The sequence below is a fragment of the Zalophus californianus genome, chromosome 1 (assembly GCF_009762305.2).
Source record: "Zalophus californianus isolate mZalCal1 chromosome 1, mZalCal1.pri.v2, whole genome shotgun sequence".
NCBI classification, from domain to species: Eukaryota; Metazoa; Chordata; class Mammalia; order Carnivora; family Otariidae; genus Zalophus; species Zalophus californianus.
The window spans coordinates 176210023-176236567 of record NC_045595.1 but is presented as its reverse complement, the minus strand read 5'-3'; the positions used below and the strand labels follow the sequence as shown (position 1 = coordinate 176236567).

The following is a 26545-nucleotide window of genomic DNA, read 5'->3' as shown; positions in this document are numbered from 1 at the left end:
TGAGAATTAGCCACCAATTTCTGAAAGGATATTCATTTTCACTTACTATCCTTTGAGGATAAGTCATATTCTGTATTTGTATATAACATGCAGAATCTGAAATTCAGCACTGAAATTCTCAAATGAAGCTTAAGTGACCTGTTGGAGGTGCCTAAAGAAATAGGCATCTTCCTTAATAAGGTAAAATCCAAAGCCTCCAAATTTGGCACAGGCATAGAGAGAAAGGAATCCTGCACTCATGGGAAGGCATGCAGACCCATACCCTTCACAGTCATGCTCCTAGGACTTCCCATTTCTTTAGAGATCTCTTGATTCCATTTCCACATCCACACTGGCTTGAGTGGAACTGACAAGTGCTGCATCGAGGTTCGCACACTTGCCTTCCATTCTCCAAACATGTAATTACGACTGTGTGTTGCTTCAAGGAAACCAGCCAGTCTTGTAAGATACACCATTAGTCTGACAGAGAAAATACTCAAGTCCTCCTTTGGAAAGAAAATCATTTACTTAAATTGTGAAAATACTGATGGAGACCGTGCTTTTTAATCAAAGGTGTATGCAATTTGTGAATACTTTGGAAATTACTGATATCCTCACATAAAGCCAATAATAAATACTTTCGACAGAAGTGCAAATATGATCTAAGTGAAAAGATGAACTATTCTTTGTTTCCAAAATAGTATTTAATCTAACATATAGAATGGTATTCCCCTAATTTAAGCACACTTAACTTTTATTTACAAAATAAATTGAGTCATAAGATTTAAAAATGAATTTTAAATTTTAAAGTGAAAATAATTTGGCAGAGCATACTTAAAAAAAACTCCCTGGTCATTTAAATATTTAATGTAGATACAAGTTTTTTGTAGTGTATTCGTTACTCTAGAATACTATTCTAGAGGGATTATAAGCTCCTTGAAATCATGTGCAAAAATGTACATGTCTGCATATAATAATTTGGGGGAAAAGATAAAATTGCTTACCTCAGAACCATAGCATAAAGTAAAATCCATTTATGATGTGTAAATTCCTCTATGTGTGCAGGTTTTTAAATACTAAAAAACATCCATATGTATGGATTCACTGAAATGTATAAGAATATCATAGAGTCCTGGGGCGCCTGGGTGGCTCAGTCTTTAAGCGTCTGCCCTAGGCTCAGGTCATGATCCTGGGGTCCTGGGATCAAGCCCCGCATCAGGCTCCCTGTTTCGCGGGGAGCCTGATTCTCCCTCTGCCACTCTGCCTGCTTGTGATCGCTCTCTCTGTCTCTCTCTCTCTCTGTCAAATAAATAAATAAAATCTTAAAAAAAAAGGAATATCAAAGAGTCCATCAGCATATGTTCATAGATATATTTTCAGAACAGGAATGTTCTTGGTCATAAGATAAATGAAATGTTTTATAATGATACAATTTTATTATTCATTAGCTCATGTTATTATGCTCTGGTTTATCATCATAAAGATATTAATTTCTCATGACTTCTCTTGCTCACTTTATGGAAAGAAACTCTTTATTGAAAAACCAAATATCTTGAAATTAATAGTAGCAAAATAGATTTGAGAGGATCTGTTTAATGAGTATTTAGTGATATCTCACTACATTTTGGTTGCTTTATTTTAAAATACAGAAATATATTTTGGATGTTTAAAAAGTGAATGTGCAGTGGAGAGCTACTAACATGAGCACCAGCATTATATTGCCACCCTTGTCTTGAACTAGGAGACTGATGGACTTGCTCCAGATAATTTGTATGAAGAAATTTGGGGGTAAAAATGGATATCACTTAACAAAAATGCTTTTCCATGTTCTTTTTTCTAATCAATGCTTATGGCACATTTGAAGTAGAAATGGGTCTTAAATATCGCATATAAATATAAGATACAGTTTCATAAAAGAAAGGACTGTGTCCCCTTCAGTGCAGTATTCTCAGAGTCTGACATTCAATCAATAATTGACGAATGAAGAAACAATCTGTTTGTTGAACAGTATATACAGTGAATCAATAGTTATTCTTCTGATTCCTGTAAGTAGTAGGTGCATTGTGTGACTGAAGAATAGCCTTAAAGAGCTAGATGTTCTTACCTAAACGAGAGGAATTTACTGTTATGATGGACAAACATCATGATGCAGAAAAGTGATAACCTAGTTGGAGTGCACAAACATTTTAGCCTATAAAATACACAATAGTAATAAAAATATTAGTAACTAAGTTTTATAGGGTCCTCATACATTAAAGGTTATTAAGAACAATTATATAAACAAAGCAAGGGAGCATGGTTTTAATATCTAACAGGCACACTCCAGATTATTTAATAATCTAGAGAATGTGCTTTGTTAAATTCACTGCTGTTGATGAAAAGTCCAGATTTAGTTACATGTTAACTTGCAGATGTTTTTCTAACACAGAAATAATTTCTGTCCTGGAGAAAAGTAAACCCAACTATCATAGATTATTATCCCATAGGACATTAATCAGTGTTGAATCTTACCTAGATCTTATACTAATAATGTTTCAAAATGCCTATAAATGCCCAGATCCTCAAAATGCTGTGAGTCAACCTTGCCATCTGATTGGTTTATCCATTAATTAGCGGGTTGAATAAAATCTTTGACCCATATTTAACTTATATTTGTAAATGAGTCATGTTGTTAACTTTTTGAAAATTATACTTACACTATGGATTATTGCACTCTTCACCACCCCATGAAGTAAATACTAAAATCATCCCCAAGCACCATTAATATTACTAATCGTATGATAAGTACTACCATCACCCCTGTAAGGAAACTGAGAATTAGGGAGGTTAAGTGACTTGCCGAAGGTCACACGGTAAGTAGGGATTGCAGACTCTAATTCCACAAGCCTGTGCTCTTAACAACTACACTGTGACACCCGTCTAGAGGCTAGAAGAAAACTCACACTGAATAAACAAGCTAAAAGCCATGTCTTATGTGAGTCTGAACAGCATTGTTAAAGGCAAAGTGAATTTATAGAAGTACTTCCTTCATTAAATGAATGTGATGATAGATACACTTAATATATATATAATGTATAATATGTATGATACATATGTATACACATGCACAGGTACATACATGCACAGAAATACTCTTTCTTGTAAGAAATGATCATCATGGTACATACGCTGCAACTGAAGTCATAATAGAGGCAAAAACCTTTGTCTCTTTCACCAAATCAAGCTAAAGCTTTTTCAGATCACCCCAGGGTTTCACATTTGACATTATCAAGAATTCATATTATAGCAAAATAGTGATGTTTGAAAGTTGTATTTAAGATATTTGAAACTTGTATCAAAATCTCAGGAATAAAAACCCTTTGGATGGTGGATGAATAGAGAAAATATTTGCAAGGTTTTGTTTTCTTTGTTTGCTGTTTTGTTTGTTTTTGTCTTCAAATTGGCAAATTTCAGACTTGTGTAACAGGGTTTAAGTGTTTCGAAATCACCGTTTTCTTACCTGAAGGTTCTTCTTTAGGGTGTGAGAGTCTGAATCAACACCTTTTCTTTAGCTGTTAAGAAAAGGCCATGTATGAGAGATTTTGGCATCTTGTTTAGACTGAAGATGCAAAGGGTAACACTCAGTTTGTCTTTGTCTGCACTGTTCTTCATCCTGGTTATAAACTGCTTAGAAAATTGCCATTGTTTCCACTGGTGGACTCTGCTTCCTTCTGAGAGTCGTTTTAAGTAAAAGCACATAGAGCGAACAGGCTTCTGCCTCTTTTAAGTGCCTAGAATGTTCCCAAACTGGAACTAAGAAAAATAAAAATAAAAACCTTAACTGTTTGCCTCTTAAAGCCGTTTCCCATATGTTGCCCCTGAGCCTACTATATCGAAACAACCTAATCTACCTGTTTAAAAAAAAAAAAAAAATGTATATTTCTTGGCCTTGTTCCTGACCTACTTGATCAGAACCTCCGAGCTGGGAACGAGGAGACAGTATTTCAATAAGCAAAGCAGATAACCCTTGCACTCTATAAAGCATGTTTTTAAAAAAGTCCTCCAGGGGCGCCTGGGTGGCTTAGTCGTTAAGCGTCTGCCTTCAGCTCAGGTCATGATCCCAGGGTCCTGGGATCGAGCTCCGTATCGGGCTCCCTGCTCAGCGGGAAGCCTGCTTCTCCCTCTCCCACTCTCCCTGCTTGTGTTCCCTCTCCTGCTGTGTCTCTCTCCGTCAAATAAATAAAAAATCTTTAAAAAAATTTAAAAAGTCCTCCATATATTTTTATACAACTTGGACATATACACAGATTCTTAACTTTTTACTTTGAAAACATCTACTTACATTTTAAATAAGTAACTTAGGAATCAGAGTTCACATGCTAAATTCTGATTAACTTTAAAGGAAAGTTAAAAAAAGAAAAGAAAGTTATTTTGTTCCATCTGCAAAATATATATAGATTGGGTGCTTAACTCAGGAGGACATTTTGTTTTATGCATGGCAAGAAACTGTTTAATAAGATTAATATCCTAAGTGCTGCAAATTAGCTGATAATCATGTTCATAATTCAGTGGTTGTATTTCTGGGACAGAGATAGTATATTTGGATATAAAACCCAAAGGGGGAGTCCTCTAACCAGTAAACTACATGTGATATGTGCTTGAATTTCTAAATTGGAACTATAAGATGTCGTGTGTGTGTGTCTGTGTAGATTGATGTTTACATATACACACACATACAAGTTATACATAAGACTTATGTGTATATATGTACATACACTGTGCACACACATACACAATACACTGTTACTCTACCTCAAAACCAGATATGATGCTTTCCCAAGTTCAAGAATCTATCTGTGCCCAATTTATACAGTAATGCAATATTTGGTATCTATCACAAAAAGTTAGAAAGTCTATAGACCACACATATAAAGCAATTAGCAATGTTCTCAGCTATTTATTTTTCAATTTTCTGTACTTCCTTCCAGGACTGATTCAAGAAGTATTATTCCTATCATAAAAGACTAAATGTCGTTTCCCAGTTCTTAAGTTGAAACCAAATTCCTTCCTACCAGGAACTTCATCTATGGCCTGGATCTTACATTCTCCTAAAGAGATGTCCAAATTAGAAGTAAATTGGACCATTAGTTGGATCCATTTTGATTCCTTGTGAATAAGTCTTTCCCAGAGCATTTGTTAACTAGTCTGTACCCTCTGGGTACACACCTTCTAAAACTAATGAGAAACGTTCCTCAGGGCACTTTTCAGACCTTTGCATTAGTTGCAATCTGCCAGTGCAAAGAATCCTCACTTGATAGTTTTAGGGTCACAAGGGCTAATCCTAAATGAACACCTTCACTGCTTGTCCTGATTATTCTCCAGGATTCCACCCAGCAGAAAAGGAAATACCTTGCATTCTGCTCACTATCAACAGAGCAGTCAACGTATATTTTCTTGTCTGCCAGTGGATATACTGCCCCTCGGGTCAGATGGACTCCATACTCGTGCTTAGCTTCTTTTGGAAGTCTTTGCGGTTCTGTGCCACCAACTCACAGCTTTAGGAAGAAAACAGTAATTCTACAGTTACCACAGAGAACTCAGATTGTGAATTAACTCAATGCACTCATGAAAGTAGCATTAGCAAAAAGATTGCCTCTCCCATTGAGATCATTGTTTTTAATATGAGAAGGCCATTTCCTCTTTTAGTTTTTGGTTTTTGTGCTGATTCACACAACAGTGTGTGTCCTACTAAATAATAATTTCTCAGAAGATTTTGTTTGTTTTTCATATAAAGTCACACAACTTTTATTTGGAAAAAAATTTTGGTATCCACGAGTGTTTTTTTTTCCTTCATAAAAATGAGTCATTTGTTTTGGATAATGGAAATATTCAGTAAGTGTCAAATAAAGATAAAACTACAGAATTCCTTAATGCTTTATTTTTTTTCAGAATTCCTTAATACTTTAAATTTAATAAATTCTCAACTTATTAAGGACTGATATTTATTGGTATGTGAATATAGCCTATCAAATTATAACTCCAAATTGTATTTGTAATGCCCCAATCTCTGAGAAGTTGACAGTACTCAATACAAGTAATTCACGATCGTTTTGCACTCCAGTATCTACTCATTCCTATCTTTAGTTGTATAATTATAAATTAATGGTGGTGATGTTTAACTTTGAATTATTAATATAGTATCATTACAACAAAATAATACTTTGTAGAATATAGGGAAAGCATTTCATATAATTAATATCAATGCATTAGATAGCACTTTTTTTTTTACTTTTTATGCTATTTTTTTTACTTCAAGTATAATTAACATAGAATGTTGTATTAGTTTTAGTGTAAATATAATGATTCAACAATTCTATACATTCTTCATCAAGAGACAAGTACCCTTAAACCCCTTTATCTGTTTCATCCATTCCCCGCCTACCTCCCCCCTGGTAACCATGGGTTTGTTCTCTGTATTTAAGAGTCTGGGTTTTTTGGTGTCTCTTTTTCTTTTCTTTTTTGTTAGTTTGGATTTTTTTTCTTAAATTTCACATATGGGTGAAATCATATGGTATTTGTCTTTCTCTGATTGACTTATTTCACTTAACATTATGCTCTCTAGTTCAATGCATGTTGTCTCAAATGGCAAGGTTTTATTCTTTTTTGTGCCTGAGTAATATTCCAGTGTGTGTATGTGTGTGTGTTTGTGTGTGTATACACATAAACCACTTCTTTATTTGTCTAAGAATGGATACCTGCATTGCTTCCATATCCTAGCTGTTGTAAATAATGCTACAGTAAACATAGGGATGAATATATATTTTCAAATTAGTGTTTTTGTTTTTTTGGGTAATTACCCAGTACTGGAATTACTAGATATTATGGTAATTGTATGGTTAATTTTTTGAGGAACATCCATACTGTTTTCCACAATGGCTATAACAATTTGCATTCCCACCAACAATGTATGAGAGTTCCTTTTTCTCCACATCCTCATCAACACTTGCTATTTCTTGTATTTTTGATCTTAGCACTTTTTTTACTTGCAATATCAGCAATCCAATCAAACTATCTTCTGTTAATAAAGAATTTGTTAATAAAAAAGAATTTGAGTGGAGCAAGATAGCAGAGGAGTAGGAGACCTGGATTTCATGTGGTCTCAGGAATTCAGCCGGATAGGGATCAAACCATTCTGAACACCTACGAACTCAACAGGAGATCGAAGAAAAGAATAGCAACAACTCTCTGAACAGAAAAGTGACCACATTCTGGAAGGTAGGATGTGCGGAGAAGTGAATCTGAGGCGATATTCAGGAGGATAGACAGCAGGGGAGGGGGCCTCCATCATCTGCTTCTGGCAAATGATAAAGCCGCAGAGCACAAAATCGGAACTTCAGAAGTCAGCTCCGCTGAGGGACGTCGCTCCAGTGGCTAAGCAGGGGGTGGAACCCGCACGGGACAGTGTGATCTCGGGACCCTCAGGGTCACAGAAAGACCGGGGGTGCCTGAGTGCGGCAGAGCTCCTGGGCATCAGAGCAGGGAAACTGGCTGTAGAGACGGAGCCAAGGCACAGGCTCTCAGCTCAGGGTTGCCATAAACTGTGATCAGCGACACAGTCGGGCCACTGTTCATCCAGCAGGGACCCAACAAGTGGCAGATCCGGGGAGACTCCCCCTCCTGCCCTGGGAGGAGTGGCATGGGAGCGAACCACAGGGATCTGCTGGGTTTGGAGACTCCACACCGAATCGGGTGCCAGATATACAAACGCTCGGTCACAGACCGGGGGAGCATGGAGTGCGGCCGGAGACCTGGGAGATGGGAGGGACTGCTTTTCTCTGGGGGTGCACTGAGGAGTGGGGCCCCAAGTTCTCAGCTCCTCTGGGGCGGAGATTGGGAGGCCGCCGTTTTCACACTCGTCCTCCAAAGCTGTACCGAAAGCTTGCAGGGAACAAAAGCTCCCAAGAGCAAACCCAAGCAGATTACTTAGCCCTGACCGGCAAGGGCAGGGCAAGTCCACCTCTGGCAAAGCCATTTGGGAACCATGGCAACAGGCCCCTCCCCAGGAAGATCAGCAAGAACAACCAGCCAGACCAAGTTTACCGATCAATGAGAACAGCAGAACACCAGCACGAGGGGAATACTGCACATAGAATTCATGGCTTTTTTACCATGATTCTTTAGTCTTTCAAAGTTAATTTTTTAACTGTCTTTTTTTTTAATTTTTCTTTTTCCCTTTTTCAACCAACATCTTATCAATCCCTTTCTTAAAAAGACATTTTTATTTTTTATTTTTAGTGTCATATTCTATCCCTTCATAGTAGCCCTTATTTTTGGCATATATATATAAGTTGTTCTCTCTTTAAAATTTTGAAATACAGTTTCTTCTAACAGATCAAAATATACCCTAAATCTCTAGTGTATGGCTTTGTTCTAGACTCCTGCCTGATCACATTCTCTCCCCTTTTCTTTTGTTTTTCTTTTCTTTTTTTTTAAACCCTCTTGTTTCTTTTTCCAACCAACTTATCAATTCCTTTTATAAAATTTTTTACAATTTTCATCTTTACAGTCATATTGTATCACTTCATTGTATCAACCCTTGTTTTGTACATATATAAGTCTTTCTTTCTTTAAAATTTTGGGAGGCACTTTCTTCTACCAGACCAAAATACACCCAAAATTTAGTGTGTGGCACTGATCTATGCACCAGCCTGAACATATTTCATCATATTCTGTTTGTTTTGTTCTGTTTTTGTTTGTTTTTATCTTTTTTTTTCTCTTTCTTTTTTCTGTCTTTCCCTTTCTTTTCCCCTGGTTTCAGGTCTTTTCTGATTTGTTTAGAGTATATTTTCTGGGGATGTTGTTACCCTGTTAGCATTTTGTTCTCTCATTCATCTATTCTCCTCTGGACAAAATGACAAGATGGAAAAAATCACCTCAACAAAAAGAACAAGAGGTAGTACCGTCTGCCAGGGACCTACTCAACACGGACATTACTATGATGTCAGACCTAGAGTTCAGAATCATGATTTTAAAATACTAGCTGGGCTTGAAAAAAGCATGGAAGTTATTAGAGAAACCCTTTCTGGAGAAATAAAAGAACTAAAATCTAACCAAGTCAAAATCAAAAAGGCTATTAATGAGGTGCAATAAAAAATGGGGGCACTAACTGCTGGGAAAAATGAGGCAGAAGAGAGAATCAGCGATATAGAAGACCAAATGATGGAAAATAAAGAAGCTGAGAAAAAGAGAGATAAACAACTACTGGATCACGAGGGCAGAATTCGAGAGATAAGTGATACCATAACATGAAACAACATTAGAATAATTGGGATCCCAGAAGAAGAAGAAAGAGAGAGAGGGGCAGAAGGTATATTGGAGCAAATTATAACAGAGAACTTCCCTAATGTGGGGAAGGAAACAGGCATCAAAATCCAGGAGGCACAGAGAACCCCTCTCAAAATCAATAAAAATAGGTCAACACCCCGACATCTAATAGTAAAACTCACGAGTCTCAGAGACAAAGAGAAGATCCTGAAAGCAGCTCGGGAGAAGAGATATGTGACCTAAAACGGTAGAAACATTAGATTGGCAACAGACCTATCCACAGAGACCTGGCAGGCCAGAAAGGACTGGTATGATATATTCAGAGCACTAAACGAGAAAAATATGCAGCCAAGAATACTATATCCAGCTAGGCTGTCATTGAAAATAGAAGGAGAGATAAAAACCTTCCAGGACAAACAAAAACTAAAGGAATTTGCAAACATGAAACCAGCCCTACAAGAAATATTGAAAGGGGTCCTCTAAGCAAAGAGAGAGCCTAAAAGTAACATAGACCAGAAAGGAACACAGACAATATACAGTAACAGTCACCTTACAGGCAATACAATGGCACTAAATTCATATCTTTCAGTAGTTACCCTGAATGTAAATGGGCTAAATGCCCCAATCAAAAGACACAGGCTATCAGATTGTATTAAAAAACAAGACCCATCAATATGCTGTCTGCAAGAGACTCGTTTTAGACCCAAAGACACCCCCAGATTGAAAGTGAGGGGGTGGAAAACCATTTACCATGCTAATGGACACGAAAAGAAAGCTGGGGTGGCAATCCTTATATCAGACAAATTACATTTTAAACGAAAGACTGTAATAAGAGATGAGGAAAGACACTACATCCTACATAAAGGGTCTATCCAACAAGAAGATCTAACCATTGTAAATATCTATGCCCCTAACATGGGAGCAGCCAATTATATAAGGCAATTAATAACAAAAGCAAAGAAACACATCGACAACAATACAATAATAGTGGGGGACTTTAACACCCCCCTGGATGAAATGGACAGATCATCTAAGCAAAAGATCAACAAAGAAATAAAGACTTTAAATGACACACTGGACCAAATGGACTTCACAGACATATTCAGAACATTCCATCCCAAAGCAACAGAATACACATTCTTCTCTAGTGCCCATGGAACATTCTCCAGAATTGATCACATCCTAGGTTACAAATCAGGTCTCAACCAGTACCAAAAGATTGAGATTATTCCCTGCATATTTTCAGACCACAGTGCTTTGAAACTAGAACTCAATCACAAGAGGAAAGTCAGAAAGAACTCAAATACATGGAGGCTAAAGAGCATCCTACTAAAGAATGAATGGGTCAACCAGGAAATTAAAGAAGAATTAAAAAAATTCATGGAAACAAATGAAAATGAAAACACAACTGTTCAAAATCTATGGGATGCAGCAAAGGTGGTCCTAAGAGGAAAGTATATAGCAATACAAGCCTTTCTCAAGAAACAAGAAAGGTCTCAAATACACAACCCAACTCTACACCTAAAGGAGCTAGAGAAAAAAACAGCAAATAAAGCCTAAACCCAGCAGGAGAAGAGAAATAATAAAGATGAGAGCAGAAATCAATGAAATACAAACCAAAATAACAGTAGAACAGATCAACAAAACTAGGAGCTGGTTCTCTGGAAGAATTAACAAGATTGATAAACCCCTGACCAGACTTATCAAAAAGAAAAGAGAAATGACCCAAATCAACAAAATCATGAATGAAAGAGGAGAGATCACAACCAACACCAAAGAAATACAAACAATTATAAGAACATATTATGAGCAACTATATGCCAGCGAATTAAATAACCTGGAAGAAATGGATGCATTCCTAGAGATGTATCAACTATCAAAACTGAACCAGGAAGAAATAGAAAACCTGAACGGACCTATAACCACTAAGGAAATTGAAGCAGTCATCAAAAATCTCCCAACAAATAAAAGCCCGGGGCCAGATGGCTTCCCAGGGGAATTCTACCAAACATTTCAAGAAGAATTAATATCTATTCTCCTGAAACTGTTCCAAAAAATAGAAATGGAAGGAAAACTTCCAAACTCGTTTTATGAGGCCACCATTACCTTGATCCCCAAACCAAAGACCCCATCAAAAAAGAGAATCACAGACCAATATCCTTGATGAACATGGATGCAAAAATTCTCACCAAAATACTAGCCAATAAGATCCAAGAGTACATTAAGAGGATTATTCACCACAACCAAGTGGGATTTATCCCTGGGCTGCAAGGTTGGTTCAAAATCCGCAAATCAATCAACGTGATACAATACATTAATAAAAGAAAGAACAAGAATCATATGATCCTCTCAATAGATGCAGAAAAAGCATTTGGCAAAGTACAGCATCCTTTCTTGATCAAAATTCTTCAGAGTATAGGGATAGAGTGTACATACCTCAATATCATAAAAGCCATCTATGAAAAACCTACAGCGAATATCATTCTCAATGGGGAAAAACTGAGAGCTTTCCCCCTGAGGTCAGGAATGTGGCAGGGATGTCCACTATCAGCACTGCTATTCAACATAGTATTAGAAGTCCTAGCCACAGCAATCAGACAACAAAAAGAAATCAAAGGCATCCAAATCGGCAAAGAAGAAGTCAAACTCTCACTCTTTGCAGATGATATGATACTGTATGTGGAAAACCCGAAAGACTCCACCCCAAAACTGCTAGAACTCATAAAGGAATTCAGTAAAGTGGCAGGATATAAAATTAATGCACAGAAATCAGTGGCATTCCTATACACCAACAACAAGACAGAAGAGAGAGAAATTAAGGAGTCAATCCCATTTACAACTGCACCCAAAACCATAAGATACCTAGGAATAAATCTAACCAAAGAGGCAAAGGATCTGTACTCAGAAAACTATAAAATACTCATGAAAGAAATGGAGGAAGACACAAGAAATGGAAAAACGTTCCATGCTCATGGATTGGAAGAACAAATATTGTGAAGATGTCATTGCTACCTAGAGCAATCTACACATGCAATGCAATCCCCATCAAAATACCATTAACTTTTTTCAAAGAAATGGAACAAATAATCCTAAAATTTGTATGGAACCAGAAAAGACCCTGAATTGCCAGAGGAATGTGGAAAAAGAAAAGCAAAGCTGGCGGCATCACAATTCCGGACTTCTAGCTCTATTACAAAGCTGTCATCATCAAGATAGTATGGGACTGGCACAAAAACAGACACATAGATCATTGGAACAGAATAGAAAGCCCAGAAATGGACCCTCAACTCTATGTTCAACTAATCTTTGACAAAGCAGGAAAGAATGTCCAGTGGAAAAAAGACAGTCTCTTCAACAAATGGTGTTGGGAAAATTGGACAGCCACATGCAGAAGAATGAAACTGGACCATTTCCTTACACCACACACAAAAATAGACTCCAAATGGTTGAAAGACCTAAACGTGAGACAGCAGTCCATCAAAATCCTAAAGGAGAACACAGGCAGCAACCTCTTCGACCTCAGCCGCAGCAACGTCTTCCTAGAAACATCACCAAAGGCCAGGGAACCAAGGGGAAAAATGAAATACTGTGATTTCATCATGATAAAAATCTTTTACACAGCAAAAGAAACAGTCCACAAAACCAAAAGACAAGCAACAGAATGGGAGAAGATTTGCAAATGACATATCAGATAAAGAGCTAGTATCCAAAATCTATAAAGAACTGATCAAACTCAACACCCAAAGAACAAATGATCCAATCAAGAAATGGGCAGAAGACATGAACAGACATTTTTCCAAAGAAGACATCCAAATGGCCAACAGACACATGAAAAAGTGCTCAACATCGCTCAGCATCAGGGAAATCCAAATCAAAACCTCAATGAGATACCACCTCACACCAGTCAGAATGGCTAAAATTAACAAGTCAGGATATGACAGATATTGGCAGAGTTGCGGAGAAAGGGGAACCCTCCTACACTGTTGGTGGCAATGCAAGCTGGTGCAACCACTCTGGAAAACAGTATGGAGCTTCCTCAAAAAGTTGAAAATAGAGCTACCATAAGATCCAGCAATTGCAATACTGGGTATTTACCCCAAAGATACAAATGTAGGGATCTGAAGTGGTACATGCACCCCGATGTTTATAGCAGCAATGTCCACAATAGCCAAACTGTGGAACGAGCCAAGACGTCCATCGACAGATGAATGGATAAAGAAGATGTTGTATATATATATAATGGAATATTATGCAGCCATCAAAAGGAATGAGATCTTCCACTTGCAACGACGTGGATGGAACTGGAGGGTGTCATGCTGAGTGAAATAAGTCAATCAGAGAAAGACGTGTATCATATGACCTCACTGATATGAGGAATTCTTAATCTCAGGAAACAAACTGAGGGTTGCTGGAGTGGTGGGGGGTGGGAGGGCTGGGGTGGCTGGGTGATAGACATTGGGGAGGGTATGTGCTATGGTGAGCGCTGTGAATTTTGCAAGACTGTGGAATCACAGATCTGTACCTCTGAAACAAATAATATAATATATTTAAAAAAAAGAAGAAGAAGATAGCAGGAGTGGAAGAATGAAGGGGGGGAAACCAGAGGGGGAGATGAACCATGAGAGACAATGGACTCTGAAAAACAAACTGAGGGGGCACCTGGGTGGCTCAGATGGTTAAGCGTCTGCCTTTGGCTCAGGTCATGATCCCGGGGTCCTGGGATCGAGTCCCGCATCGGGCTCCCTGCTCCTTGGGAGCCTGCTTCTCCCTCTGCTTCTCTCTCTCTCTATCCTCCTCTGTCTCTCATGAATAAATAAATAAAATCTTTAAAAAAAAAACACTGAGGGTTCTAGTGGGGAGGGGGGTGGGGGGATGGGTTAGCCTGGTGATGGGTCTTAAAGAGGGCACATTCTGCATGGAGCACTGGGTGTTATGCACAAACAATGAATCATGGAACACTACATCAAAAACTAATGATGTAATGTATGGTGATTAACATAACAATAAAAAAATTTAAAGGAAAAATAAATAAAATACCTGTATATTCAAGAAAAAAAAAGAATTTGACTGGGGCGCCCTGGGTTGCTCAGTCAGTTAAGCATCTGCCTTCAGCTTGGGTTATGACTTCGAGGTCCTGGAATTGAGCCTGCTTCTTCCCTCTGCTGCTCCCCCTGCTTGTGCTCTCTCACTCACTGTCTCTCAAATAAATAAATAAAATCTTAAAAGAATTTTTTTTATTATGTTATTAAAAAATCAGCTCTAATAAGAGTTGAAGCTACCCTCATATTGCTGCTCATTAGCTTAAATACTTTGGTTGATTAGTGTGTCTGCCTTCAGAACTATTTTTTTAAACTTCAGAATGTTATATATAAAATTCATAAAATTCCCAATGCCTTTTGCTCACAAAAAAAAAGTAGAATTTGACCGATGTAACTGAACAAGCCATAAATTCAAGGTCACACACAATAAAGGCTTAGTTTTTCTTCCATATTCTCAACTCTGCTTTCCTCTGGTAGCTTCATTATCTTTATAGAAATAGTCATAGCAACTCCAGGTTTATGGTTTGCTAGCCTAGCGATACTAACAGAATAGAAAAGCTCTTTTCCAGAAGCTCCAGCCAAAGTCCTGAGATTGGCCATCATTGCAATTTTTTGATTAGCCAATGTGAGGCATGTTCACGGTCTAGAAGCTAAGAGTAAATGCCTAGCCTTGCCTGAATCACAGGAGAAAAGAGTAAAGAGGAATAGTTCCCTAAGGAAAATCAGATGTTCTTCCTGGGAGTGAACATATTCACTGGACATATTCGTTATTATTCACTGGATAACCGAATTCTCCATAGGGAAAAACAGGAAACATCCTCCATAATTTAATAATAGAAATAGATGAGAGATTCAAGGGAAGACACTTGCCTGGAGAGGGCATGGAAGCCCTTATACCCTCGTGCTATACATCTAGCTGGATGTTCCTGAGTTATGTTCTCTTTATAGTAAACTGGTGATCTAAAATATGGTACACACACCTGTCATCATGAATTTCTTCATGATGAAAGGAGCAACCCAGACTCACAGTATGACGAACTCATTGAAAAATACATTAAAGATGTATAAAGATCGTGCCAGTTGAGATACCCATCAGTTTGTTAAAGAGGGAAATGGATCAGGGGCATGTGGGTGGCTCAGTTGTTAAGCGTCTGCGTTCAGCTCAGGTCATGATCCCAGAGTCCTGGGATTGAGCCCCACATCAGCCTCCCTGCTCAGTGGGGAGCCTGCTTCTCCCTCTCCCTCTGCTGCTCCCCCTGCTTGTGCTCTCTTGCTCATGCTGTCTCTCTCAAATAAATATATACAATCTTTAAAAAAAATTTTTTTAAGAGGGAAATGGATCCGACAATTGCTGTCAATGTTCAGAAGAATGAATTCTTGATTGATGGGTTTCCAAGAAATCAAGACAACCTTCAAGGTTGGAACAAGACCGTGGATGTAAAGGCAGATTTATCTTTCATTCTATTTTCTGACTGTAATAATGAGATCTGTATTGAACTATGTCTTAAGAGGGGAAAGATTAAAGTAGGAGTGATGACAACAGAAAGGGCTTGGAAAAGAGAATTCAAATGTATCTTTAGTCAATATAGCCAATTATTGGTTTATATGAAGAAATGGGGAAAGTCAAGAAAATAGACGCCTCTGAATCTGTCACTGAAGTTTTTGATGAAGTTGTGAAGAATTTTTACAAAGAAGGTAAACTCTAAACCTGAAAGCATCTTTGAAATCATGTTTGAATATTGCTTTGATAGCTGCTATTACAACCCCTTCTTAAGGCAATTTTAACCTTTCATAATTACACCTCAGTTAATGGCTGGCAAGTATATAGTAAGACAAATTAAAATTTTTATCTTTAATTTTTTTTTTTTTTTTTTTTTTTTTTTTGGTCACAGGAGTAGACAGTGAATTCGGGTCTAACTTCATCTTACCTATGGTTCACACAAAACAAAGATATCAGCTACATCTTTGTTTTTACTCGGAAAGCATATCCATTTATAGTTTGTGCCTTCTGTGAGCAAAACTTTTGTATGTGTGTACATCCCTTTAGTAAATACAGCACGTTAGGATCAGGGATTCCCCATTTCCTCATTTTCTTGCAGGTTTTAAGTTTCCAACCTGTTAAGTGAGTTTGTGGGCCAAATACTAAAGGAACCTTTTGTGTAGTCAGTTCTTAAAAAATATATTTGGTAAACAAACTCACAAAGTAAATTCCTAGAAGTGTTTTAATATTGAGGCTCCTGGGTGACTCAGTTGGTTACATGGCTGCCTTCAGCTCACATCGTGATCTCAGGGTCCTGGGATCAAGCCCTGCATTGAGCCCCACATATAGCTCGCTGCTCAGCAGGGAGTCTGCTTCTCCCTCTCCCTCTGCCCCTCCACCTGCTTGTGCCTCTCTCTTTCTCTCAAATAAATAAATAAATAAATCTTTAAAAAAAGTTTTAATATTTATCAAATAACTGACCATTTCCTATAGAACGGTAAGAAAACTTAGGCTTTGTTTTATTACAACTTATACAAAGTTGTGTGATGTGACAGGACATCTTCATTGTTTCCAAGGATTGGGACGTGGTCACTGGGGGTTCAGAGCCTGGGAGAATTGTCAGCTTTATTCTGACATAAATCTGAGGATAGGAGGCAAGGATCACATCCAATGACCTGTGTTCCTGTACTCTATTACGTAGTGTTACTAATGCTTAAACTGATCTTAACAAAATTCCTAGCAGTGGAATCTTGTAATGCATGTACTGGATTTATGGTAAAATGATTTGTTTAGCGTTTTAATAATACTTCATGTAGAGTTTTTTTGTTTGTTTTCTCTAGACTAAATGTAGGGTTTGTATGAAATAAAGAAATCTAATGGTTAAATTTCCCATCTGTGTTTCTTGAATACTTTTTTTCAGTGACTTGTTTAAGGATATTTAAAAATCATTGCACTCTAACCAGAAAAATAATAAATATATCTTAAGAAATAGATGAATCTTAAAGACTTCAAATGCATCTTGATAATTTATTATTAGATTATGTTGAAAGCATATTATATATCGGCTAACAATTTTCTAAATTCTTGCCTCATACTCTCTTTTGTAAATAGGACATATTTTTTAAATAAATGATTCTTAACCTATTTCCCTGGATTAAGTTACATTGAATGTGTTCACCTCCTCCCTTCAGTTAAGGCAGATAAAATGTTGTTATTACCATGTTATGGTTGAAGAATCTTTTTATCTTTTTTCAAAAACCAGTGTGCCATATTTCTATTTACTTGATATTTTTCTAGAATTTATTTTATCTGTGAGAATACTATCTGGAAATAATAACTGTGGTTGTTGAATAATTTCTTTCAGAAAGCAAAGATATTTATTTTGAGATCTCTGGAAAGAAACCAGATTGAAGCCTCCAAGAAGGCCCACTCAAAAAGAACCTTAATAATATAATAATTCCTAATAGGAACTGACCCATTAGGGAGGAGAGATGTTAAGGGCTGAGTTAGCTGGGGATGGAGGAAGCCACTACTAATCAAAACACCAACCTAAAATTTTCTATCTCCTCTCAGTGGCAGAAGGACCCTTTAAAAGCCAGGATAAATATTTTCCCTTTCTTCTGTATTCCATACCCTCCTGCCACTTCAGAGACCTGAAGTGTCTCTCTGTCTAGTTCTCTATCCCCCAAGTCTCTCTATCTTCAATCTTTCTCCATGATCCTTTCTCTTCTATGCATATGATTTCTCTCACTGTGTCCACGGTGTATTTGTTTCTAACCATTGCCCATCTCTCTCCTTTCCTTGGCATCTATAATCCTGAGACTGATTTCATGGGATATTTTCCACTTTTTCATCTTTTATTTATTCCTCAACTATTATTCCCAAAGTGCTTTTATCACAATTGCCATGGCCAAGCATTGCCTCAGAGCAGCAGATGCTCTGATCTTCACACCCATTAGATGTTTGGCTCTTTAGACGAGATTGGGCGTGTTCAAAGTGGTATGGCCGTAGACTGATGTTTCGCTCTTTAGTTTGACTACTCACTTATTCTTGAATCCTTTTCACACACACACCCCATAAACAAGGATTTAACTATCCCTCTGACTCCATTCTTTTTTTTCCATTTACCACTCAAACCATTTCAAAGTGACTTTTTCCCTATCCCTTTATTATAACCAATGAAATCACCAAGCTAGCAAATCACACAGCCAGAAGTTGAACACAGTTCTGCTGGTCCCAAACCCATACTGTTTCTATGATATTACTCTGTAGAAAGTGTAATGTCACATTCATCATTTTAAATTCTCGATCTATATAGTGAATTAAATACAGAAGATAAATTACCGTAGGCTTTTATTGATACCAAGGAAATTTTTAGAAGTCCATGCATAAAAACCCAGTAAAAACTCATAAAACTACTATAATCTTTTCTCCCTTCTCACTCTGAAATTTCCTACATGATTTTGGCTGGTACATTTATTAGAATCAGTTTTCTTGAGTTCTGATTCTTGCCTTTACATTTTGAAAGTTTTAATTTGTTACTAAAATATAATATGCAGGGGAGGTAATTGAACACAAAAGACATTTTTTTTATTATATGAAAGACTTCAAGACTTCATATTTGGGTTTCTTTGGTATCTCTAATATATGACAGGATATTGTAAAACCTATCTTAAAAATGAAATTCATAGGTAAAAGTTTCAAGTGATTAAAAGACCATGATTATTTGCTAATAACCATGGTCCTTAAAAATTTATTTTGGAATAATTAATAGAGTCACAAGAACTTGCCAAATAGAACAAAGGGGGTCCCAGTTATCTCTCTCTCACCCTGTAAACCTGGTAGTTACATTTTATATAACTGAAATACATTATCAACATCAGGAAACTAGTTTTGGTAAAATGCACTTACATATTTCTATGCCATTTTATCTAATGTGTAGATTTGTGTAACCATCACCACAAACAGGATACAGAACTGTTCCAACACCACAGAGTTTACCCTCTATACTACCCCCACACTCTCCCACAACTCCTAGCTCCTGATTACTGCTAGTATGTTTTCCATCTCTGTAATTTTGTCATTTTGAAAGGGCTATATAAATGGACTCATGTAGTATGTGAAATTTTAAGATTGGCTTTATTCACTCAACATAATGTCTTGAGATCCATTCAAATTACTATATGTCAATCGGTTATTCCTTTTTATTGCTGTGATTGCCTTTTGGTACTTTGTAGTTGAAGCGTTTTATATTTAAATTGCTGCAATATTACTCAATAATGGACTGAAATGAAAATAAACTATACACACACATTTTGGGAAAAATATATAAGAAAAGAAAACAGGGGCCCCTGGGTGGCTCAGTCAGTTAAGTGTCTGCCTTCAGCTCAAGTCATGATCCCAGGGTCCTGGGATAGAGCCCCACGTCAGGCCCCCTGCTCAGTGGGAGCCTGCTTCTCCCTCTCCTCTCCACTCATGCTCTCTTCTCCCTATATCTGTCTCTCTCTCTCAAATAAATAAATAAAATCTTTAAAAAAAAGAAAAAGAAACAGAATTGGGACAACTCCACATTTTTAAAATCCAAGAGTCTCTTCAATGGGAAATTCTAGAAAGGACCTAACCTGTGTCTAAAGTAGAATGGGTGACCTGCTGCATGCTAAAATCTGAGTGGGTCTGAAAGTTTCCTTCCAAAAATAAATAAATAAAAATAAATAAAAATAGAATACTTCTCTAGGTTTGCCTTAGTCCCCGGATTCTCCATCGTTAATCAATCCTTTTGATTATACCTCGCAATGAAAACTCTTCTTTACTTATAATTGCACTTTTTGAAAGACAGAGATGAACTAAAATATTAATCCATTATCCCATTAATTGTTATAGCAAATACATAAGAATACAAGGGGAGTTGAGCACTCAGGTGAGTAGAACCACTAATTTAAAGAAAATGCATTTTTTCTATATTATTTGGAATTCTAGACTTCCATGAAACTCAATAATGTAAAAAACTAAAATGAAATAAATTTCATGTTTTAAAGATTTCCCAAGAACTCCTGCTCATACCTCACTCCTGGTCACTTTTTTTTTCTCCTTTTAAAATTAAAAGTTGATTAGATTATAAAAGTATCTCTTCATTACCACTAAGATTACATTGTATACTCACTCTTCTGGAAGTTGAAGAATATTTTAATATTAACAACTCAACAATTCAAAACAATAACTTTCATAAAGAGACCCAATACATTGAAATGAGTTATAAAACATCATTTGAGCTATAACAGAATTTCAAATATCTAGGATTTTGTATCAGTAAAATAGTTTCCTAGAAAACAAACTCTAAAATAATGGCAGCCTCGATACTCAGAGAAATCGTAATGAAATATTACTGCATATGTGATGGCTCTAAAATTTTTGGACCAAACAGTACCCACATCTTTTCTGGAGGAAGAACCAGAAGCTAGACATCTCTGCAGATTACAAATCAGAAAACTTTGAAGACTTACTCCTTATAAAACAAACTTATGACACTTAATCTGTAGTGTATCGGGATGTCTGCCTAAGGAAGAAATATATTTCCCTCCACCAGAGACCATAGTCAAGTAATTTTTAAAAGCTGAAATGTTCTTCTAAGAACCATACAACAACAGGCACACATTCACTACAGGATTGAAAGGACAGGCTGTACAGATGCTGTAGTTGGGTCGTAGTAAACCAGAGTGTCATGCTCACGGTTTCCAAGTTCAGACAAGTTTTCATGAGTCTCTAGCTCTGAAGCATGGGGGCCGACTCCATTATTCAAGTGGGCCTGTGTAACTGAAGCCCCTGAGATTGTAGTTCCACCTGTGTATCTGGAACGATGCCGGAACTTACATTCACTCAAGAACAATCTCAGAAATAAAAATATTAATAAAAGCAAAAGTGAAGATAACTTGTAAAACCTTTTGGTTTATGTTAGTGGTGTCAATAATACCAGTTAAAATTATTTTAACTTCTTGAGGTAACCTGCATATGTAACTCATTGATATATTTAACTGGATTCTGTTTATGATGTTATTTCTTGAATATTTGTATTTTTCATCCTAAAACATTAAATGTGAACTGTGTTCTTCCTCAGTGTACTTTATAGTTCTGTTTAATGTTGACATTGTATCCTTTGAAGTACCTTGTGACCAAACGCAATACATTTATCAATATCACATAAACTTACTGCTGCCCCTTCACTCTCTGACTTACTTTCTCAAACAAAGGCAAGGCCTGGCATAAGTTCTATTTACAAAAGAAAGAGAAAAAGAAAATTATTTCTATGCATTCCTCAAGTTCTCATTATCCGATTTAAGTGAATATATTTGTCAAATGATTTGAACATTTTATATATTACATATTTCCCATTTTTAAGTCCTAGTTTCTTATTTAGAGATGGAATATATTCTCCTCTCTGAAAAGATTATTTTGGCATTTTCCCTCAGAAACTCATCCACTGGATTATAAATTCCTTCCTAGCATGGGTTTTATTCATCATCATATTTGACTTTTTTTTAAAGATTTTATTTATCTGTCAGAGAGAGAGAGAGAGAGAGAGCACAAGCAGGGGGAGCGACAGTCTCCCCGCTGAGCAAGGAGCCAGATGTGGGGCTCAATCCCAGGACCCTGGGATCATGACCTGAGTTGAAGGCAGACACTTAATGACTGAGCCACTCAGGCGCCCTTTTTGACAGTTGTTAATGGAGCACTCACTGTGTGCCTGCACTCTTCTAGGTGCTAGGGGTAAGCAGTAACTCAAAGGCCTCACTCTTATGGGGTTTGACATTCCAGTGGGGGAGGAGACCGACAGTAAATATAATCAATAAACATACAGTGAGTTACATAAAGGTGGGATGGAGACAAAGCAGGATAAGTGAGAGAGAATGCCAACTTTATAATTTATAATTTAATAAATGAGAAAAATAGGCTCATGAAAGGTCAAATGACTTTTCCAAATCACCCAGCTAGATAGTAACATAGTCAGCATTCCTATTTGTTGTTGTTTTTTGAATTACAAATCCAACTTCATTGTCATGACTGAATGCTGTCTTCAACATTTGACTGGAAGGAAGACACTATACTGTAATATTACAGAATCCTCTTGAGCATGAAGTTTGATTGAAAATCTTCCTGGTTAAAGACAAATTCTTCATGGATAAGAATGTAATTGTACCTTAACTGCATAATATAATTTATAACTTTTGAAATAGAAATTCCAAGTTTTTCACACTGGAGTTTAATTTTATAGAAGTCACAGGAATTTTCTAGTGGACAGTAAAATGTCATTTTGTGGCTAATTACCCTGTTAATTTGCTTTAATTGAAAGTAAAATAATCACATGGTCATTGTGTTCAGAAATGTCCATTTCTCCAGATAAGTGTATTTTTTTTAATTAATTTATTTGAGAGAGAGAGAGCAAGGGGGAAGGGCAGAGGGAGAGGGAGAGAGAAAATCTCAAGCAGACTCCCCACTGAGCACAGAGCCGGATGTGGGGCTTGATCTAACCACCCTGAGATCATGACCCTGTGATCATGACCTGAGCCAAAATCAAGAGTCGGACACATAACCTAACTGAGCCACCCAGGAACCCTAAGTGTGTTATTCTTTTTTAAGGTATGTAGCACATACACACAAACATCCAAATCCAAAATGGGGGGAAAAAATGAATATAAAATTCATTAAATAAAATATACAAATGATTATTTATCATGAAAATTGTACAACTTTCCTCAAAAGAAATATAAATTAAAAGATTAATGAAATGCTTTTGGGGGGTTTAGGCTTTTATAAATTAACAAAAATTTGTAAATAGTCATAATGATGTTTTGACAGAGGCACTTTCATGGTATACTTTTGGCAAGGGGGTTAATTGGTACAAATTTATTATAGTTCTACTTGACAGTAAGTATCAAGTACTTAAATATCAAGTACCTCGAGCTTGGACTGAAGAATTCCACTTCCAGAAATTTATTCTTAGGAAAAAATCACAGGAAATCAAGATGTTTCATAACTTATTGCAATGTGTTGAGTCCTTTTTAATTTTGGGGTTTTGAATAGTGAATATTCAAAGATTCCTTGTTTTCAAGAAGAGATAGTATACATGTGACCTGATTGGGAATAGAGAGATTCTTTCTCAATCTAATCAACATCTGATTTTAAGAGAAGAGGGGGAGAAAAAGTGACCAGGAATGAAGCATGAGCAGAAGTTCTTGGGAAATCTTCAAGAAATAAAATTTGTTTGGGCACCCGGGTGATGCAGTTGGTTAAGCGTCAGACTCTTGGTTTCCACTCAAGTCATGATCTCAGGGTCATGGGATCAAGCCCCACGTCAGGCTCTGTGCTCAGTGGAGAGTCTGCTTGAGATTCTCTGCCTCTGCCCTTCCCCCCTTAAAATAATCTTTTAAAAAAGAAATAAAATTTGTTTTATTTTAGTGTTTTAAGTTATTAAGCTCTATAGAAGCTTGATATTTCAAGTAATATATATATATATAGAAAAGTTTTTTTAAAGCAGATATTAGGTACAAGATGTTTAGAATTCCAAAAACAAATAATCTAAATGTGTAAAAATGAGAAAATGATTTAACAAATCAATAAATTATGATATTCATCAAATTAAATGTCAATGTGAGAAATATTTTCAAAGATTAATGATACAAAAACACAGCATTTTATTAAGCAAAAAGTATAAAGAAAAATATATACACCCTGAAAATGCAAAATGGCATATACAAATTTTGTATACAAACTTAATTATATACAAGAACAGAAAAAATACTAGAAAAAATTAACAAAAAATGTGTATTTCTGTGTTCTGGAATTAAGTGATTTTTATTTTCTTATCATAGTTTTCTATTTACATAAATTTTCTATAGTTTTCTGTAATATGTATATACTACTTTTTTTATTTTATATTATGTTAATCACCATATATTACATCATTAGTTTTTGATGTAGTGTTCCATGATTCATTGTTTGCGTATAACACCCAGTGCTCCACGCAGAACGTGCCCTCTTCAATACCCATCACCAGGCTAACCCATCCCTCCCACCCCCTCCCCTCTAGAACCCTCAGTTTGTTTCACAGAGTCCATAGTCTCTCATGGTTCATCTCCCCCTCCAATTTCCCCCTTTCATTCTATACTACTTTTCTAAAATTTGTCTTCATTTGATTGTTTTGTAATAAGTGAAGCAGAATAGCTATCTTAAAATGCAGAATTAACCATTTCTACCTGCCTTCCAACACCTCACCTCTGCTCTCATCCCAGCAAAGTAAGAATGTTAACAAGCCTAGGATGCCTCTTTCCACCTTTTTCTCATAGTTGATATAAACATACCTTTTTAAATACTTGTTTCTAATTTCTAATTTTCTAATTTTTTCTAATTTTCTTTTTTTATCAAAACAAAATTCCATTATGCCCATTATTTTGCAATTCTCTTTTTTCACTCAACAGAATATCATGATCATCTGACAAGCAGATAGATCTAATTCTATATTTTTATTTGAATTTCTTCATCACATGTGTCATTTACACATGTATGATTTTACCAAAATGAAATGTCATGTGGATTTATTATTACTATCTTATATAACATTCTCTCACTCAAGTCTGTACGCGTCCAAGTATTCCATTCCCACTCCCAGGTAGTAATCAGTCAAAATCTACTTATATAGTTACTCACATGTACAAGGGGTTTTGTTTGCTTTTTAAAAATACAATAGTGTATATTTGCATCTTAATTTTATTGCTTAACATTTCATGGGAATCTTCAACTATGCTAATTCACTGTTTTTAATGACAGCTTAATATTCCATGTCGTTGCTGTGCCATAATTAATCCAATTATTCCTCTACGGTGTTCTTTTTACGATGATACAGTAAACATCCCTGAACATGGAGCCTAATGAATTCGTGCTTCAATTGCTATGGGATAGATTTACAGGAATGGCATTGCCAGATCTAAGGATATGATTCTTTTAAATTAAAATAGATAGTGCTAGATTCCTCTCCTTCCCACACACAAAAAAAATTTGCAGATATAAATAACAATGTACACTGTGTACATTTCTACAAACAAGATTTAAGCATATATTTTTCTCAATATCCTCACTAGCAATAAATATTTTTGCCAGCCCGATAGGTATGAAATGGTATTTAATGGTTACTTTCATGCTCATTACCCTGACCAATAATGAGTTTCATCATATTTTTTATATTAATTGACCTTTGGATTTTCTCTAGTGTGCATTGATTTTCCATTTTTTTTCCAGTCCAAATTTTGATTACATTTTGTCTTCTTGTCAATTTAACAATTTTTTATTGACGTTTAGCCTTTAACCTACCATACTTACTATAAATTTTGTAGCAAAAAGTCTCTGTTTTTTTAATAGTGTATGCACTTCTGTTTTTGTTTAAGAAGTCTTTTCCATCCTTGGCTTTTGCAGGTAGCCTCCAATGTTTACTTCTAAAACTGTTCTTCCTTAATACATCTGAAATTTATTTTGCATATGATGTAAACTGGGTCTTCAACTTAGTTTCACCCTGAAATAATGCCCAGATATGTTTATTAAATAAACCACATTTCCCCCACTGAATTGATACTGCCTGTGTCATACATTAAATTTTCATATATTCTGCAATTTGTAGAATCTCGATTCTGCTACATCAATCTCTTTTTACCTGTATACCATAACTATATGATCTATTTTTTTAATATAGACTGTTTGCTAAAGCCAATTCCACCTTGGTAATCTCTTTTATTTTCACTTGGCTGTTCTTAGACAGCTATTCTTCCTTAAGAAATGTATATTTGTCTTAGGTGTTTTAAACCACAAAAAACTAAGCCACACTGTGATTCTAATTACAATTTCCTTCCCAAATATCTTGGTATTTCATTGCTCATATTTTTATGTCCTTTCATAAAGTTTTATACTTTTTGCATAATCTGACATAGTTTAAATAATATTTTAAAGACTGCCTTTTAAAAGTTAGTAAAATTAGGCTGTGATTCCATCTTGATACCTCTTTACTATCTTCATATTGATCCATTTAAGTTTGTCCCTTCTTATGTTAATCTTAGTGATTTGTCTTTCTGGGAGAAGATTTTCTCTAGGATTTAAACTGCACTTGCAGAATGATGCATGTATGGTTCCCTAATGATTCTTGACAGTTCAGAGGGTGAATGCTCTGCAGTGGCTTTTTCTCCAGCTCCCTCAGCCAGTCTGACTG

The 26545-nt window shown here is 36.2% G+C and overlaps 1 protein-coding gene and 1 pseudogene across 2 annotated transcripts in view; both read left to right on the top strand.

The window, feature by feature from the left end:
- The window catches only part of HTR1F (5-hydroxytryptamine receptor 1F), a 165043-nt gene that overhangs the window by 34820 nt on the left and 103678 nt on the right, over nt 1-26545 (top strand). The gene's annotated exons all lie outside the window — the stretch shown is intronic.
- On the top strand, nt 15318-16027 carry LOC113915879 (annotated as a pseudogene).